Below are 6,814 nucleotides of genomic sequence, written 5' to 3'. Positions count from 1 at the left end.
GGCAATGCCAAGAGATCGGTCCTGAAAGAGCCTCTGTCGGAGAGACAGAGGCTCTCCGCAGACAGAGGCTCTAGCATGCTATGCTAACAATAGCATGCTATTGTTAGCATAGCATGCTAACAATAGCACTGTTGCGTTGGCCTTACACACATTAGCTCTTTCGTCGAATACATTGATGAATAATACTAAATATAATGCACAAAAAAAAACATTAGTTAGATGTACGATTTGACCATTAAAAATAAGCATAATTATATCTTTCAGCTGTAAATACTTTCAACGCACAAGATACCGCTTCTGCAAAGAGCTACAGTCGCATTGTATTCTGGGAGTTGTAGTCTACTGTCAAATTTTTTTGGGTTGTTTGTTTTGTTACATAACATCTGTATGCTACCATCGTAGATGAACACGTTTGTTCAAGCACAAGACACGTTGTTGCTTAGCTGTGTGTGTGTGTGTGTGTGTGTGTGTGTGTGTGTGTGTGTGTGTGTGTGTGTGTGTGTGTGTGTGTGTGTGTGTGTGTGTGTGTGTGTGTGTGAATGTCCGTGTGCGTGTGTGCTTTTGCATTTGTTGTTCATGTGTATATTAAAAGTGATGTACAGTTACATAATAAACAGTTTTAAATTAAGCCGTGAAGAGTCCATTCTGTTTAAAGACTTTAGTCTAAAAAGTTATTGTTTCTAGGGGGGGGGGGGGAGAGAGAGAGGGAGAGAGAGAGAGAGAGGGAGAGGGAGAGGGAGAGGGAGAGGGAGAGAGAGAGAGAGAGAGAGAGAGAGAGAGAGAGAGAGAGAGAGAGAGACTGTAACACATCAGGGCATGTTTTACTATTAACTGAGAAATAGGCATGAAACAGGCAGACCACCAGGTGTCACACCTGTGTGAAGTTGGCCCCCGTCTCATTCAAAATATTAAAATAATACTGCTGTTCGTTTGTGCTAGGTTTGTGCTGGTTTGTGCCGTAAAAATTATCGTTTGTGCTGGTAAGGATTTTGAGTAATTCAAAATTGCATTTTCTGGCATGTGATGTCACCCAGCCCCCCGTTCACGCCCAAATCTCATCAAAATAGTCCCAATCGTTAGTGCTACGTTTGTGCTGGTTTGTGCCGTCAAAAGAAATTGTTTTGCTATTATGGTTTGTTAGTTGTTCCCGTTTGATTTTTCACACATTACGTCACTCAGGCCCCCGTCCTCCTTCAAATCGCGTCAAAATGGTCTCTATCGTTATTGCTACGTTTGTGCTGGTTTGTGCAGTCAAAATAAATATTTGTGCAACTATAGTTTAAAAGGTATTCCAGTTTGATTTTTCTCACGTGACGTCACTCAGCCCCCCCTCCATCTTCAAATCGCGTCAAAATTGTCTCTATGTTTAGTGCTACGTTAGTGCTGGTTTGTGCTGTTAAAAGAAATGTTTTTGATACTTTACTGTTTTAGTAATTAATACAACTTTATTTTCCCTTCTTGTTATGTAAACAGTCCACTTGTTATGCAACCATCACCCCTAGAACGCTCAAATCGTGTCAAAATGGTCTCTATCGTTAGTGCTACGTTTGTGCTGGTTTGTGCAGTCAAAAGAAATGTTTGTGCCACTACAGTTTAAAAGATACCAGTTTGATTTTTCTCACGTGATGTAACTCAGCCCCCCTGTGCATCTTCAAATCGCGTCAAAATGGTCTCTATGTTTAGTGCTACGTTAGTGCTGGTTTGTGCTGTTAAAAGAAATGTTTTTGATACTTTACTTTTTAAGTAATTAATGCAACTTAATTTTGCCCTCTTGTTATGCAACACAGCCCACCGTCAACCTTCAAATCGCGGCAAAATGTTCTCTATCGTTTGTGCCAGGTTTGTGCTGTCTTGTATTCTTGTTACTCGTTGCGTTCTCGTCATTTCAGGTTGTGTTCATTGTATTTCTCCGTGCTACGTATGTTCATTGTTTACTCGTGTTTCTGACCTCGGACTGAACCTGTGTGCCCTATTTGGATTATGTTTGCTTACCTGTGTACCGTATCCTGCCAGTAAACGTTTGTTCTTTATTCAACTACTGAGTTCTGAGTCGTGCATTTAAGTTCTGCCCATCACCTTCAATTCTTAACAACTATAGTTTTTAAGTTAATGTTAAAGCTTTATTATGCCCACGCTTGACCTCACCAGCCCACAGTCCACTTTGAAATCTCAAAATAGGCTCTATCATTTGTGCCGTCAAAATAATTGATTGTTCCCCAATCATCAGATTTGTATGTCCTGTTTATATGAGGTGTTTGCTTGTTTTTTGTGTGTTATTTTCAAATACATTTGAGTTTGGTTCACTTCAGTCTGGTTTTGATTTAGATGTAATATTCTTTATTAGCCACTTGTCACGGTATCTGCTGTAAGTAGCAGGGTCATGAGATGAAACACAAACAAATAGATGCACAGAATGTGCACTCAGCCAGAGCAGCAGGCAACCATACCACTGTACCACTTGACCGGCAAAGCAGAAGAAACTGCCTAGGTATCTATTTTTACCACTTTTCACTCGCCACAGGAAGGTTTTTTTTTTTTTTTGTATAGGTAAGACCTTGTGAGACAGTGTTTGAAACAATTAAAATACAACCTCATGACATCGACGCATCAATTCTTAATAGGTCTATTCCAATCAAGGCTTTACCAAATACTAATTTAAGTCACCCATCTCATTTGTAGGAACCCAAAGGATTAAAGGTATTCGGAAATGTGATAAGAGGAGTAAAGAGGCAATTTCTCAGGTTGGCAACGCAACTGCGTGTGCCATTTATTAATCAACAAACAAAGTGCAAAAATAGCAACAAATCAGATTTTATAAAAATAGCATCTCTTGCTGAACATGAAGCAGAACATGAATGGAATGTTTTTACTGCTCTTTTGTGTACAACAAAACATGAGGTTGCACGCTATGTGTTTCCTGTACTGTGGAAACCACCTTGGTCAGGTCATCATACCGCTCCCATGCCGAGAACGTCCTCCTGCAGAATGCCACATAGTGTCCCATAGCTTGCCAGTCATGCCCTGGAGTAAAATGAACAAGCTCCTAGTCTGTCACCAGACTAGGAGCATGGTTCATCAACCTTGTGATGATATGGGCAATGTTACACACGGAATTAACCTGCTTTGCTCCTGAATGCAGTACTTTGTGGTCAAAAATGTTCAGGAGGATTTCTGCCCTCTGTCTGTAGGCATCATTGTTGATTCCCTTTGTCACAATGCTTGTGACTAACTTGAAAATTTCACTGTTTTCCTGGTGACTTTGTATGTATATTCTGAAATTTTCACTGTCACAGAATGCAGAGCAGAGACACTGACAGAATGAGTCAAATGCACAAGTGTTTTGAAGACTGACCTGTGCCTTGCCTATCTTAACAGGTTTGGTCAGATTGCCGTTTGGTAGAAGGCCAATTTGCATTTTTTGTTTTTTAGGAGCTGTGTCAACATGAAGCCACTCTGGGCATGGGGTTAGATAGCTTTTTCTTTTTTGGGGTGGTACAGCAAGGCCTCTCCAGTTTTCCATGGGGTTGTCTTCTGCCTCCCCTTCAACTGGAGGTGTGTCCATTTTATTTGGCTCTGTGTCCTTTGAATGGACTGAGAGCGCTGCAGAGGAAAGCCGCATCTGTCCTTCGATGTAACCAAGGTGTGTTCCAATGAAACGGTCCAGGCGTATGGGCAGGTTTTCATGTTTAAATAAGCCACGTTTCAGATTTTTGAATTCCGCCTCTACATGAGCAGAACTGCCGGTGGCCGTGCTGCCTGCAAAATATTTGACCATCACACCAGTCCATATTGGCATGTATGAGCACATCCTGATTAAGTGAGGAAGCAGCTCAGGAAGGAAATGCAGATTATCCCGGTCACCCCCATGTGATGCAAGTATTCTGCCCTCAACACAGATTTCGGCAACCCAGGATCTTGCATCCGTGTTGCATTCAGTCACTGAATGGCTGGATGTTTCAGTCACTCCGCTTTGGTCCATATCATCATCCAGGCATATGTCAGGGTTGTAGCCCTCTGCAATTCTTTTTTTGAGACCTGTTTTGCAGATTTCGGAGTTGACTGGTCTGCCATGTTCATCATTTCCCTCTGACTCGCTAAGGGCCACAACTGCAATTGACTGGATGAGGTGTCTTGCATCTTCAATTGAGTGGCATTGCAAAAGCTGTGCAAATGCCCTCACATAAAAGTCCTTCACTCTGCGTCCCTTTTTTCGTAGACATTCCCATCGAGTGATGAGTTTGATGCAATGGGCAACATCTACTCGTATGAAGCAGGGAGGTAACTGATGTGAGTCTGCGTGACCCAGTAGTACACCAAAGCAGGTATTTATGAAAGCCCTTAGGTCGGGCTGAGGTGTGAAGGCATTGACAAGAGCCCCTAATAATGCCAGTGAGAAATCTGACACAGCCTCTTTTGGAATTGGTGCCCCTGCTCTATGCCACTCAATTAGCCAGTTTGCAATGCTGTCAATGTTGTGCTTTTCAGACAGCATCTGTACTACCGGTGTGTGTATACCAGTGTGAGCAGACAGGACTCCTTGATATAGGAATATGTGGCCAGATTTATCTGTTGGTCTGCTCAGTCGTCTTACCACACCACCAGTGGCATCAAAGCTAACACAGGACCCATGGAGCTTTGAAAGGGACTTGTACACCTCCATCTGCGAAAGGGTCTAGTAGTGGCAAAAGAACTTGTCCAGCCCAATGTCAAAAATGCTCCCACTCAAACTGGCACTGTACTTCAGAAGCTGTAGTGACAAGACCGGATCTGTGTGCTGCAACTCCTTACTTCCCCTGTCTGACTTTGCCTTTCTCGGAGTAGATAGGCTGGGTAGGTGGCTTGGCTCAGGGTCGCCCATGGACATCAGCTCTTTGGCCTTGGCTGCTCTCCACACATGAGGAAGTTGTTTCCCCCGCCAGAGCTCCTCCGACACCTTCACCCTCTCTTCACTGGCTAAATATAGTTTTCCTTTGCCGCTGGGTAGACTTTCATTCACCTGTTCCAGTGAGCAGTCCAGGATCACGGGTTCATGGTCCTTTGGCAGTGTGTCTGCGGTTATCTGCAGTGTACCATGGCATTCTGTGCAGCTACCAACTATAATTAGGAACCTTGAGGCACTGTTGGGGTGCACTTTTGCCCTTTTAAAGGTAAGGGTACATTCAGACTGTTTTGCTCTCCAAATTTTCTCATTTAGAAGGCGAGTCCAAGAGGGCTTTAAAATTGAATAACGCCTTGCATTGCTTTTGGTTTCACTGCACTGGTACAGTGCTTCCTCCAAAAACTGCTCCTTCCATTCCTGAAGAGGAATCTGCAGTTCGAACACAACTGTGTCCGATTGGCGGTCATCTGAACTGGGAGACTCCTCAGGATGTTCCTCCATCTTCCCCAGCTTTTCCCAAATGTCATGCCTATTCAGTTTGACATAGGTGTACAGGGCTTTTGGTGTCATTCTGCATCCAAGCTCCTCACTCAGATTTGCCCAGATTGCATGTGAGGGTGGCACAATGTCCTGGCCGTGCAATATGTCGTCCTTGGCTGCCAACATAACTTTAGTGACCTCATCGTGGCCACAAGATGGGATCCTCGGCATCTAAGGGAAAACCATTACATTTGTAATTAATGTCTTTGGTTTAATTTTTGATCACAGCATGTACGTCTATTACAAGAAGTAATGTTTTGCAATTTCAGTTTTAATGTAATTTATGTACAATCCTTGCTTGTTATGTTGTTAGTTCGTGTTAATAAATGTGATGACTGTTCAGTTAGATCTAGTTGTCATTGAGATGCAATATAACTCTCTAGGTCTTCAGAATGGTTTGACAATGTCTCTTACAAATCTGAGGTCCTTAAGTATTGTATATGGTAAAACGATGTGTAACCAGATATCCAATTTAACATGAGATGCATAGATTCTCCATAGGTTTGTTATCGATATATTATGCTACATATAACCATATACAGTAAAAAAAAAGAAAAAGAAAAAAAGTGGTTACAGCTGTTAAAATCTTTGGTCCATATCAGCCTATCATATGCTATCAACACCTTTGCATTTGGGCATGTAATGAGGTACAATGTGCCCTCGTACTCCTAGCGCAAAACGTTTAAGCAGCACTAAGGAGTTTTTTGCTCCCCTAGTAATTTCCCTACCGACACCCATGGCAAGGCCGGAGATGCCATTCTCCGTATTAAAAGTAATTGTAGCGGCACAATTTTTTTCAAGTTGTTATTTTAAGGTAGAATTGTTACAATTTGTTATTTTAATTTACTGATATTGGTGCGCTACTACCACTTACTGGATAAACGGTACCTCCACTGTACATTAGCCATGCCCATCCCCCACTACTCGTGTCAGCTCCAAATTGATACGTTGAGTTTTTCTCCCACGATGAGCTGTTAGTTTGCTAATGACTAGCAGATTTTTTATCATATGCATTTCATTTCTTATCTAAAACTAATGTATTTAAAACATAGTTCAATTTGAGTAATTTCTTTTTTTTTTACTAAAGAAATGTGTAATGTTGGGTGCTATATCTTACCTTTGACAGATGAAGTTCGTTGCAGTCATTTGGGGTTCCTTCTTTTTCAAGAACAATCACCAGAAAGTAGGCTACAGATTGGTGAAATAACTATATCTCTCAAGTTTATTGTGGTGTTAAGTAATCCTGTCGCTCATTACTCCTCTTCAAAAACCTGCTCTCTACCAGCGGCTTCCAGCTGTGCACCCCGTTGTGCAGGTCAAAAGGGATTGGGGGACGATAGAGAGGTCACCCAATCACTTGATCCCAGAGTTCCATAGAGACCCTGACCTTCACTG

This window comes from Gadus chalcogrammus, chromosome 7 (assembly GCF_026213295.1).
Source record: "Gadus chalcogrammus isolate NIFS_2021 chromosome 7, NIFS_Gcha_1.0, whole genome shotgun sequence".
NCBI classification, from domain to species: Eukaryota; Metazoa; Chordata; class Actinopteri; order Gadiformes; family Gadidae; genus Gadus; species Gadus chalcogrammus.
The sequence above is the reverse complement of the archived record's forward strand: the minus strand, read 5'-3'. Positions refer to the sequence as shown.